Genomic DNA, 12,466 nt, shown 5'->3' with positions numbered 1-12,466 from the left:
TGTCTCTCAGGTCGTCAATCCTGTCGCTGTGCGACTGCTTCTTCCGCGACATCTTCGTCGCGTCCACCCTGTCTTCCATGTCTCTTGTGTCAAGCCTTTTCTTCGCGCTCCCGTTCGTCTTCCCTCCCCCCCTCCCGTCCTTGTCGAGGGCGCACCTATTTACAAGGTACGGAAGATCATGGACATGCGTTCTCGGGGACGTGGTCACCAGTATTTAGTGGATTGGGAGGGTTACGGTCCTGAGGAGAGGAGTTGGGTTCCATCTCGGGATGTGCTGGACCGTTCGTTGATTGATGATTTCCTTCGTTGCCGCCAGGGTTCCTCCTCGAGTGCGCCAGGAGGCGCTCGGTGAGTGGGGGGGTACTGTCATGTTTTTGATCATCATGTCTTGTCCCTGTGCTTCCCTCTGCTGGTCTTATTAGGTTCTTTCCCTCTTTCTATCCTTCTCTCTCCTCCTCCCTTTCTCCCTCTCCCGCTCTCTCTCTATCGTTCCGTTCCTGCTCCCAGCTGTTTCTCATTCTCCTAACGACCTCATTTACTCTTTCACACCTGTCCCCTATTTTTGCCCTCATTAGAGTTCCTATTTCTTCCTCTGTTTTCCGCTTCAGTCCTTGTTGGATTCTTGTTTGATGTTTGCTGTTCTGTGTCCTTGTTCCGCCCTGTCGTGTTTTTGCCTTCATCAGATGCTGCGTGTGAGCAGGTGTCTAGTGGTCGCGTCTCCAGTCGTTCATCTCTACTGACGAGAGGATTTCAGTTTTCCTGTTTTGTTTTTTACCTTAGATATATCAGGAGTATCATTTTTTGTCTAAGACTGGAATAAAGACTCTGTTTCTATTACGTCGCTTTTGGGTCCTCCTTCATCAGCATAACAATAATAGTGAAGACATCAAAACTATGAAATACCACATATGGAATCATGTAGTAACAAAAAGTGTTAAACAAATCAAAATATATTTTAAATTTGAGATTCTTCAAAGTAGCCACCATTTGCCATGATGACAGATTTGCACACTCTTGGCATTCTCTCAACCAGCTTTACCTGGAATGCTTTTCCAACTTGAAGGAGTCCCACGTATGCTGAGCACATGTTGGCTGCTTTTCCTTCACTCTGCGGGCCAACTCCTCCCAAACCATCTCAATTGGATTGAGGTTGGGTGATTGTGGAGGCCAGGTCATCTGATGCAGCATGCCACTCTCCTTGGTCAAATAACCCTTACACAGCCTGGAGGTGTGTTAGATCATTGTCCTGTTGAAAAACAAATGGTAGTCCCACTATGCGCAAACCAGATGGGATGGTTGATCACTGCAGAATGCTGTGGTAGCCATGCTGGTTAAGTGTGGCTTGAATTATAAATAAATCACTGACAGTGTCACTAGCAAAGCACCTCCACACCATCACACCTCCTCCTCCATGCTTCACAGTGGGAACCACACATGCAGAGATCATCCGTTCACCTACTCTGCGTCTCAATAAGACATAACGGTTGGAACCACCATTTCTAATTTGGACTCGTCAGACCAAAGGAAAAATTTCCACCAATCAAATGTCTATTGCTCATCTTTCTTGGCCCAAGCAAGTATCTTCTTCTTATTGGTATCCTTTAGTAGGGGTTTCTTTGCAGCAATTCGACCATGAAAGCCTGATATACACAGACTCCTCTGATCAGTTGATGTTGAGATGTGTCTGTTACTTGAACTCTGTGAAGCATTTATTTGGGTTGCAATTTCTGAGGCTGGTAACTCTAATGAGCTTATCCTCTTATTCCTTTCCTGTGGCGGTCCTCATGAGAGCCAGTTTCATCATAGCGCTTGACGGTTTTTGGGACTGCACTTGAAGAAACTTTCACAGTTCTTGAAAATTTCCAGATTGATAGACCTTCATGTCTTAAAGTAATGATGGACTGTCATTTCTCTTTGCTTATTTGAGCTGTTCTTGCCGTAATATGGACAGTCTTTTACCAAATAGGGCTTTTTCTGTAAACCACCCCTACCTTGTGAAAACTGATTGGCTCAAACGCTTTAACTTCTTATGGCTGCAGGGGCACTATTGAGTAGCTTGGATGAAAGGTGCACAGAGGTGCCCAGAGTAAATGGCCTGCTCCTCAGTCATAGTTGCTAATATATGCATATTATTATTAGTATTGGATAGAAAACACTCTGAAGTTTCTAAAACTATTTGAATTATGTCTGAGGCTGGTAGATTTTCAACCAAGCTCCCATTGAAATTACAGCGAGATATGGATGAGTTTTCACTTCCTACGGCTTCCACTAGATGTCAACGGTCAATAGAACTTTGTCTGATGACTCTACTGTGAAGGGGGGCCGAATGAGACAGGAATGCGTAACCACTGCCATGAGGTGACCATGCTTTGACCACGCGCGTTCACGTGAGAGGCAGCTCCGTTCCATCGCTCATCTGAAGTCAATGTAATTCTCCGGTTGGAACGTTATTCAAGATGTATGTTAACAACATTTTAAAGATTGATTCAATACATCGTTTGACATGTTTCTACTGACTGTTACGGAACTTTTGGACATTTCGTCATGTTTTAGTGAACGCACTTTGTGACTTTGGAATTGTTTACCAAACGGGCTAACCAAAGTAGCTAATTGGACATAAATAACGGACATTATCGAACAAATCAAGCATTTATTGTGGACCTGGGATTCCTGGGAGTGCATTCTGCTGAAGTTTATCAAAGGTAAGGGAATATTTATCATGTCATTTCTGGTTTCTGTTGACTCCAACATGGAGGCTAATTTGACTATTGTTCTGAGCTCCGTCTCAGATTATTGCATGGTTTGCTTATTCCGTAAAGTTTTTTTGAAATCTGACACAGTGGTTGCATTAAGGAGAGGTATATATGTAATTCCATGTGTATAACTTGTATTATCATCTACATTTATGATGAGTATTTCTGTTGAAACGATGTGGCTAAGCACTATCACTGGATGTTTTTGGAACTAGTGAATGTAACACGCCAATGTAAACTCAGATTTTTTTAATATAAATATGAACTTTATCAAACAAAACATGCATGTATTTCGTAACATGAAGTCCTATGAGTGTCATCTGATGAAGATCATCAAAGGTTAGTGATTAATTTTAGCTATATTTCTGCTTTTTGTGACTGCTATCTTTCGCTGGAAAAATGACTGTGCTTATTGTGGTTTGGTGTGACCTAACATAATCGTTTGTAGTGCTTTCGCTGAAAAGCTTATTTGAAATCGGATACTTTGGTGGGATTAACAACAAGATTAGCTTTAAAATGGTATAAGAAACATGTATGTCTGAGGAATTTTAATTACGAGATTTCTGTTGTTTTGAATTTGGCGTCCTGCACTTTCACTGGCTGTTGTCATATCAATCCCGTTAACCGGGATTGCAGCCATAAGAATTAAGAAGGAAAGGAAATTTAACAAGGCACACCTGTTAATTGAAATGCATTCCAGGTGACTACCTCATGAAGCTGGTTGAGAGAATGCCAAGAGTGTGCAAAATCTGTCATCAAGGCAAAAGGTGGCCACTTAGAAGAAGAAACATTCTATTTATTTTACACTTTTTCGGTTACTACTTGATTCCATATGTGTTATTTCATAGTTTTGGTGTCTTCACTATTATTCTGCAATGTAGACAATAGTAAAAATAAAGAAAAGCCCTTGAATGAGTTAGTGTGTCCAAATTTTTTAATGGTACTATATTTATATATTTATATTTATATCATTTATATATTTCGTACTTTATACAGTAGCTATACAAAACTATCATATTTGAATTATGATTACTTACTGTATATACTTTGTTTGTTTTGTCAGCAAAGCAACTTTTCTCTAGCACACTAGTGATATCACTGTGAGAGATTTGATTTGGTTAAAACAAATGAGCAACAGAATTTGTTGGGGAAATATGAACAGTGTGTAGTATTTATTCAATCTTCATTTAGCAAGGTACTGTAGGTCACTGACAGTAAAATTATTATTTACAATAATGACATGGTGGTGTTGTACAGTTCAAAGGGAAACATAGCATGTTGCTACCTCATAGTCCAACTGAGATATATGAATAGATTTAATATCAAATCAAATCACATTTTATTTGTCACATGCGCCAAATACAAATACTTACCGTGAAATGCTTACTTACAAGCCCTTAACCAACAATGCAGTTTTAAGAAAGTTTTAAGAAAGTATTTACTAAATAACATTTTAAAAAGAACAATAATGAGGCTATATACAGGGGGGGGGGGGGGGGGGGGTTGTTATGGAGCCTTTTTTAACCTAGAATAAACTGGATATGTGATAGTTCTCCATACGAGAGGTATAGTTACAGTACAGGTGACATGCTGAGTTCCACAGTGCAAGGCTGAGACAGAGGCCCGCGTTACCAGCAGATGGTGCCAACGTGGCATAGACTGGCACAGTATAGACTGGCGGCAATAGGGGCATCTGATCTTCACCCACTGGGTTTACCATGCAGCCTCTGTTCTCTGTGGGAAACACAATAACTTATATAGTCATCTATATTACACTTACATGGACTTTCTGCAAGCACGGGTGTGTATGTGGGGGGTAGGCCTGGAAAAATCAGGTTTGTAACACGTTCTAGAGTTTAATGGCCCATATGGTTAACAGTGTGCAGGCACATATAGATTCATATGAATTCATGTGCATTTGAAAATGATCACAATATTTCTAAGTTGTTTTGAGCGGCAGACATGAAATGGATTTGGAATGGCACTTTGCACGAGTTGATGCTGAGGTGATACAAGCTGCAATTATGAATATGTTTATACATTGTTGCAATCATTTGAAAAGGTCAAGAGTTTACAGAAAATTGATACCACATTGGAGCTCCAGAGAGATTTGAACATAACAATGCCATTACAACAGAGTGAAAGACATGACATAAATAGGTAACATACAGAATATGTTTTTTCTCAAGAGAAATGGCAATGTCTTGTTTGAGTTGTGGTTGACATGTGGAATCATGTATGTTTGACTGAAATGTGATGAATAAAAAAAACGCATCACTTCACTTGGACATAACCCACACATAGGCTTAACTGGCCAGTCACCAAGATGGCAGTGAGCGGGCAACATTATTGAGTCCTTCCCACTACACAGGAACTGTATCAATCACTCAGAGAGACACAAACGGAAGAGCTTAGCACATTTCTCTCTCTTTCTTTTCTGCTTTTCACAATAAACAAAAGGGGGATAGAACCAGAACCAGTGTGCAGATCCAGGGCTCTAGTAGGGCCGGCAGTAATGGTGGTGTTGGTCTTGGCTACTTCCCCCATGGTCTGTTCTGTCTCCATTAACATTCTGAGGCTGTGCCACTTGGAGCACCAGGCTCCGAAAGAGAGCGCTTAGACTCTCTCTCTCTGACTAGGAAACAGCTAGGACAACAACTCTGCTGTGTGACTTCCTACTCTCTATATATTCAAACTCCCCCCTACAAATATACACACTGCACCACCGCCATGAATGGACCCCACTGTTAACTAATCCTACAGTGAGTGGCCATGATTAAATATAGGCCTCTTTGTTATTTTTGATCATTTATTGGGCTTAATGAATGTGATGTGTTCAATGTCCATTCTAGAGCAGAGTCTCGCGTTCAGATGACATAATACACATAAGTCGATCATCTAAATACACGGGTTCTATGCTTTCATGGAGAAGTCAAAACACAGGACAAAACCTCAACTGAGGTTCAAACGGAATTCCCATCCGCTTCCGGGCCTACTTACTAATGAGCATTGATTACAGGATGCCACTAGATGCCACACTCTTAGCAGCTCCTTTTCCCTTATGGGATGTAGTACTGTAATTCCACTTAGGACAGTCATTGTGATAAAATAGCCTAAAACATAGTCCCTGTTGTTTTAGAAAATGGTATAGAAGAAAAGCTACATTTATTTGGATGTATTTCAGTGTCTTAAAAAATACCCTTTGAGAAAAAAATATTGTATAAATAAAATACATAAATTGTTGCATTTATAAGCACCACACGTTTTCTAGAAATGGATATATGTCACTTAATAGATCGAAATAATAGTGGAGATTTAGTTGAACTAGATATATTTAATACAAACACATTATGAAAATAATCTCAATAGATTATTTAATGAAAACATCTGAAAGGATCAAGAGGAGAAGTCAAATATTATTTACCATAAGTACAATATAGCCTTTAAAACGTATAGGCAACTATTAAAACCAAGGCAATCAGCACACATTTATAAATGCTTACAAACACCATATAAATTGTAATATAGCCTATTAGGCTACAGTGGCATGCAAATATGTTTAGAAAAAAAATCCATTCATAGAACATTTTGAGAAATAGAGAAACAATTGTTACAGTAATTATGATATTATGATAGTGTGGTTTATAACCCTGTCTCTCCTAAGAGGCACGCCTGGATGACAATTAAACGATTAAAAATAATTATACAACTCTGAAGAGGAAAGTTGAATATCATTTCCACTCCTCTAAAATATAATTTAAAATATTTTCGAAGAACTATCCCTATAAATCTCAAATATAAAAATGGCCTATAAAATATTAGAAATTACGTTCTGATGAGATCAAAACTGTAACTGAGATATAATAGAGAAATACATAATGATTGAACTATAAAATCATATTTCCTTCTACGATACTATGTCAATCCCTTTTGTTTCAAAGGGACTGACATGAACAGTTGAAGTCACTTTTATCCGCAGCATAATTTGCAAGAAATGTGCTTGATCAAAATGTTTTATTGCCAGTTCGTTTGCCGAGGGCTTTGTACAAGAGGACTTGAAACTATACCATTGAAAAGCTATAAGCATCGTAGTAGCATGTCAAATGCATCATCATTTTAGTAACTTTATTGTAGTGTTTTAAGAAGTTCTGCAACCACAACTGCTACAATAACACATGCATAAAATGATAAATAAGATAGAGTTTATTCCATGACATTTCTGATCCCACAACTAGAAACGCTGAAACTATGAAGCTCTGAAACGTATCGAAATGTATCAATGCTGAAACAATAAGCAGGCCTCTGGACTGTTAGGTTAGATTACTTGTTGGTTATTACTGCATTGTCGGAACTAGAAGCACAAGCATTTCGCTACACTCGCATTAACATCTGCTAACCATGTGTATGTGACAAATAAAATTTGATTTGATTTGATTTGATTTGATTTGGACCGGAGCCTAATTAAAACGAGCCAAGAATAGAGACACCATTTCGACGCCATCTATTCAGACATTTAAATCATGATTTTCTATAATAGCTCAAACTTTAAAGCTCTTTATCAGATATCGTTGGTCTTCATAGCATTGTATTGGAAACAGTTGAGTTTATCATATTTACACAGTTCAGTTCATTTCATTTGGAGATTAGAGTATTAGCTCACTCAACATGCCCTGCCTAGCCTACCGATTTGCTCTGTTCTCTAAACACTATTCAATAAGCCTACAATATATGGCCTCTATAAGCGGATATATTTTTACCTGATCTGTAGGCTATTTATTATCGAGCATACCAAGGTTTTCTAATAAATGCATAAAGCTATAGACCTAATACAGCAGTGTGCATTAAAGTGCTGGTTATTAATTGCCCAACAAAACAGTTCCAAATACATTAGATATCTTATCGAATGTAGCCTTCAGTAGGCCTACTGGAGCACTTGGGGATAAGTTAAGGGTATGGGACGTTATTCATCCCATACTTGGACTCAAAAAATCGATTTAGCTACATAATGAGGAGCACTTATTTTACAACACGATAACACCTATTGTTAACAGGGCTATGCCCACGAAGAATTAAAACATCATTCAAACATCTTTCAAACATCTTTCAAACATCTTGAAATTAGAGAGCACGAGTACTGACTGCTCTTCTACTTTAGGTCGACACTACATTAGTGCCACTCTACGCTCGTTTGTCAGAGTAGGCCTACTTGGCACCATGTATGAGGCCGATACGCATGTTACAACTACCACGACGAAGGGCACATTCAGAAAACACTTACAAGCTATGTATCATCAATGGAGTGATCGAATTCGTCGTTGTTTCTCGCGTGCAATATATGGGTCGCTCTCCTTGGTCTTTCACCTTTTTAGTTTTTGTTGAAAAGGGTTTCATGTCTTGAGTCTAATCGGGCTACCATCGTGCTTTAAGGAGTTAAATATGTTTCTGCCTTCGCTGTAACTAGGTCTATAGTTGGAGAAATTGTGGTTGTTAGAAAACAGTGGTAATTACTTAGCCACGACACGCCACGACATGCTCATACATGCGTGTAGTCACATTGTTCAGCACCTTGTACCCTGGACAGCGACCAACTAGATTTGCTCTGCATAGCAGGTCTCTCTCTCGCTCTCTCTGTTCAAAATTATATTGAGCGTTATTTCATATAGCTTATCACACATATATCATGCAAGTACAATATGTAGCAAATTATCTAGTTAGACAAGTGAGATTTCATTGCTGATAAAAATACAGTTGTATTTTTCTCAGCATCTTGAAAACAGAAACAGTGGCCTATACTAGTAATAAGAATTGTATACTAAAAGGACGATCATGCGTCATAAAACAACAGAATAAAATACTTTGTGGAGGTGTTATAGACTACTATTTGCAAATAGGCTGACATTTTATAAAATACTTTATGCTGTTGTACTGATCAAAATGCTAGTTGGGAGCGTAATGGCCATGTGTCTATCCCTCTTGACAAAGAGAAGGCTTTTAAACCTGGACACTTGCCAAACGTCACACCTTCCCGCCTGCCCAGGGTGCATTAACAGTATAGCTGACAGTGGTGAAGGAGTAATTATGTTTAATTACGTTTAACACTATGTCGTTAACGCTGTAGCAGCGGCAGTGAGAGCATTTATAAAATGAAATTACATAAAATAACTTGTATTTTAATAAAGCTATTTAAAGATGAATTGATGTTGGGCACAATGCTTTACGCGGATACAGGGGCAGTGTCATATCCGGATTAAATAATGTTTCATATCTAATGTAGGCCTATTCCATCTCAGCGACACATACTCTGTCATAACTTTAACCTACTGGATGTGGCCAAAGTTGAACTCAATTTCCAGTTAAGTATGAACACATGTCCAACTCTATTTAGGCTTATTTAGTTTATTGTTTTAAGACATTCTGATATGGGGCACATTTTTGCTATCCTTCACATGAGCACTTCATGTTCATGACTGATATATGACTGACTGACACTATTGGATATAATACGCACGAGCACCCTATCAATAATGATTTTGTGAGATATTTCTCGAGAATATGATTTAATAGAAAATTAAAAAGGTTATCTTTTAAAAGTATTTTATAAGCTACATGTGCATCATTTGCTACTTTGCCAAAGGTCATTGCCAAAGTTCAAATAGGGCCAGTCCTTCAGCAACTTTAAACAGGGCGCTGTCCTTTCAGCTCTATACTACACAGAGCTACATGCATCAAAAGTCATTGCTGAGATGCGTGCCTTCGTTCAGGTTCTCGGTCCACTAACACAAAACCATGTGTTTAATTGGACTACAAACTGCTGCAGTCTGTAGAAATGCATCCTCTCTCCTGAGGAGGTCGCTTTTGCTCCTCTCCACTGAAATGCGCAAGTGTGTTTAGGATGCTTGCGTCGTTACTTCTGTCATAAATATGCTGTTTGCACTTTCATGTTGAGACATAGATATTGTTCCTATCGAATGCGATTGTAATATTGTTTTCAAAGAGTGAATAAAAATATGGATGAAATTGTCAAAAATGTCTCTCTCTCACGCACGTACACACACACGCACGAACACACACACTCTCTCTCTCTCTCTCTTTCTCTCTCTCTCTCTCTCTCTCTCACACACACACACACACACACACACACACACACACACACACACACACACACACACACACACACACACACACACACACACACACACACACACACACACACACGCACACACACACACACACACACACACACACACAAGAACGGAGGAAGGGAGGGAGAGAGGGAGAGACGTGTATTGCTCAGTCACTCCCCAGTTGTTCATTATGCTTGAGATTTTCAGACATTTTGTCATCTTTTTGCATTAACATGAACACTGATATAAAACAATCCTATGTGTAAAAGCCTAGTTATACAATCTCTCCGTTATTCAATTACATGTGTACGGTTTGGGACTGTTCAGCAGGTTTAGTAACCAATAATACTGACAACGAGGAGGATCATCATTGAGAAAGACATTTAAATGTCTCTTCATCTACTGTCTATTAGGCTTATCTCCAGCGTTAAATGACCCTGCCCTTCCTCCTCTTTCTCTTCCTCTTCCTCTTCCTCTCACATCGTATTATCATGCATCCTCAGTGCACAACTCAATGAGGTGTGTGTGTGTGTGTGTACATGTGTGTGTGTGTGTGCTTTTGGAGAGAGATAGACATGAGTGTTTGTGTGCCAGTGGTTACGGTGGGCCATAATTTGCAACATATGTAAATAGTGTAGAATTATATCCAAGACAGGGTCATTCTCTGGCATGGTTCTTCATGCCAGAGTACAGTATCTTGCCTCAGTGAGGTTTCCTCTTATTGTTGCCTTGATCTGAAAAGACTGAATAGTTGAGAAAACCGTTCTAATTATATGGAAGCACAGCTTATTTAGGTGATGAAAAGGGACTTGTAGTGTCATAGCAGCCCCTTAAATTTGCCAAATAAGGAGCGGTAATGATGAGGTGAGAAGGAGTGAATGCCTAAAACAAACTATAGAGGAGTTCCACTAAAGCAGCCAGGGGCTTAAGATATATTAAATTACCATGATTAGGACTTTAGGCATGGTTCAAGCCTGTTTGAGAGGCTGGGGAGCCTGAAAGTGGTGCTATTCATGTCTGGGGAGCAGGGTCAATAGGTCGGTGAAGTTCACAGGACCTGTTTCTATTCTTATGCTAACACAGAATACAGGCCCTAATGCTCACTGGCTTGGAAGATATAAATGATTGGGCAATAATCCACGGCCCTCCGTTGCAGGGGGAGCTGGTCTATAGCTAATTGCGCTCTGCCTGCTCTCCATTCAGGATACGGCCATAATGATGTCTCTGAAAGACTGGCCGTTTTCTCTGCTCTCCTCTTTTCCCACTTACAGTTAGAGAGGTACACGATTGTGTTTTGATATCAGTGCACGGGGGCTCGGGCGTTTCTGAGTGCTAGTCTTGTACAGGAGGCTCTTGGTTGAATTGAGTGTATGGCTGCATACAGTGAGATGCTGTGTTCTGTCGACAATGACTGCTTACAGTCCATTCTGAAGTTGGCTAGATGTTTTTCCCTCCACATCTCATATTGATAGCCACAGAAAATGTGTCTATTTTACAATCCCGTAAAGCGTTTTAAGGATAATAGATTTTTAGCTGTTAGACTGTAGGTGCCTTGTTTAGTCACCTCCCTACTCCCCAGGACGGTTTAGTTGTTCCTCCATCCAAGAACGCCTCTTAGAGTGCAGCAATGTAAATAGATGAAATTATGATGACGAGTATTTTGTTTATTTACATATTGTTACACGGCACATAAAAGGTTGTTTTGTTCTCCTACGGCAAGCCTGAAGATTCATTTCTCAGTGATGGTAAGTATGAGGACTCTCAATGCCTCCCGCTACAATAGGCCCTATATCTCTTTATGACAAGCAGAAAATCTGAGAAGAATAAATGAATGAATACAAATGATCGTGGAGTGCCATGTGACAGAACACCTGCAGTCAAGTTCCTGTGGCTGAGACAGAGTCTAGTCGGCTCGCCTGGGAGCCTGGGCTGTTTCACAAGCATTTTTCACATTCACACAACTAGTCTAGTTTAGGCTGGGCTGGGAGCATCATGGGAGTGGCTTCAGTTTACACTGTACACATACAGAATGTATTTACATTATCATACACGTTTCACCCCAAGCAAGAGTAGTGAGGATTCTGTAAGAGATGGGATATCTAAAGTCCTGTGAAATGAATTGTACTTTTAGTCAGGGATAAATGGTTTCTTTTGATCGTTAAAAACCCTTAAAATGCAAGGAAAATTATGTATATTATAGGAATTTTAAGTCTATTGTCCTTTGAAAAACTGAAGGTCAAGGTTACCGAGTATGGTTTTGAATATACTGTAATACAAAAACGTGTATGTAATCCTTTATTACCTAATAGGGGATATGGTTATAAGTATATTTCAGTGTCTGTAATCAAGCGATCAAACTTTCAGTGTCACTGTGACAGAAATTCATGTCAGCTCCTGTCAATGGAGTTCATTCCATTGGCCATTGGGGAATAGATGGACAAGCCACTTAAACTGCGGTCATCCCCTCTGACCCCTGGCTGCTCTAGAGAGCCCTGGGGAGACACTTAATAGCACTGACATCTAGGATTCTAACAGGTCCCTCTCTGAGTCACATTCCAAGCATTGAAACCCCATCACCCCATCATCCCA

The sequence above is a fragment of the Salvelinus fontinalis genome, chromosome 35 (genome assembly GCF_029448725.1).
Source record: "Salvelinus fontinalis isolate EN_2023a chromosome 35, ASM2944872v1, whole genome shotgun sequence".
Classification (NCBI taxonomy): domain Eukaryota; kingdom Metazoa; phylum Chordata; class Actinopteri; order Salmoniformes; family Salmonidae; genus Salvelinus; species Salvelinus fontinalis.
The sequence above is the reverse complement of the archived record's forward strand: the minus strand, read 5'-3'. Positions refer to the sequence as shown.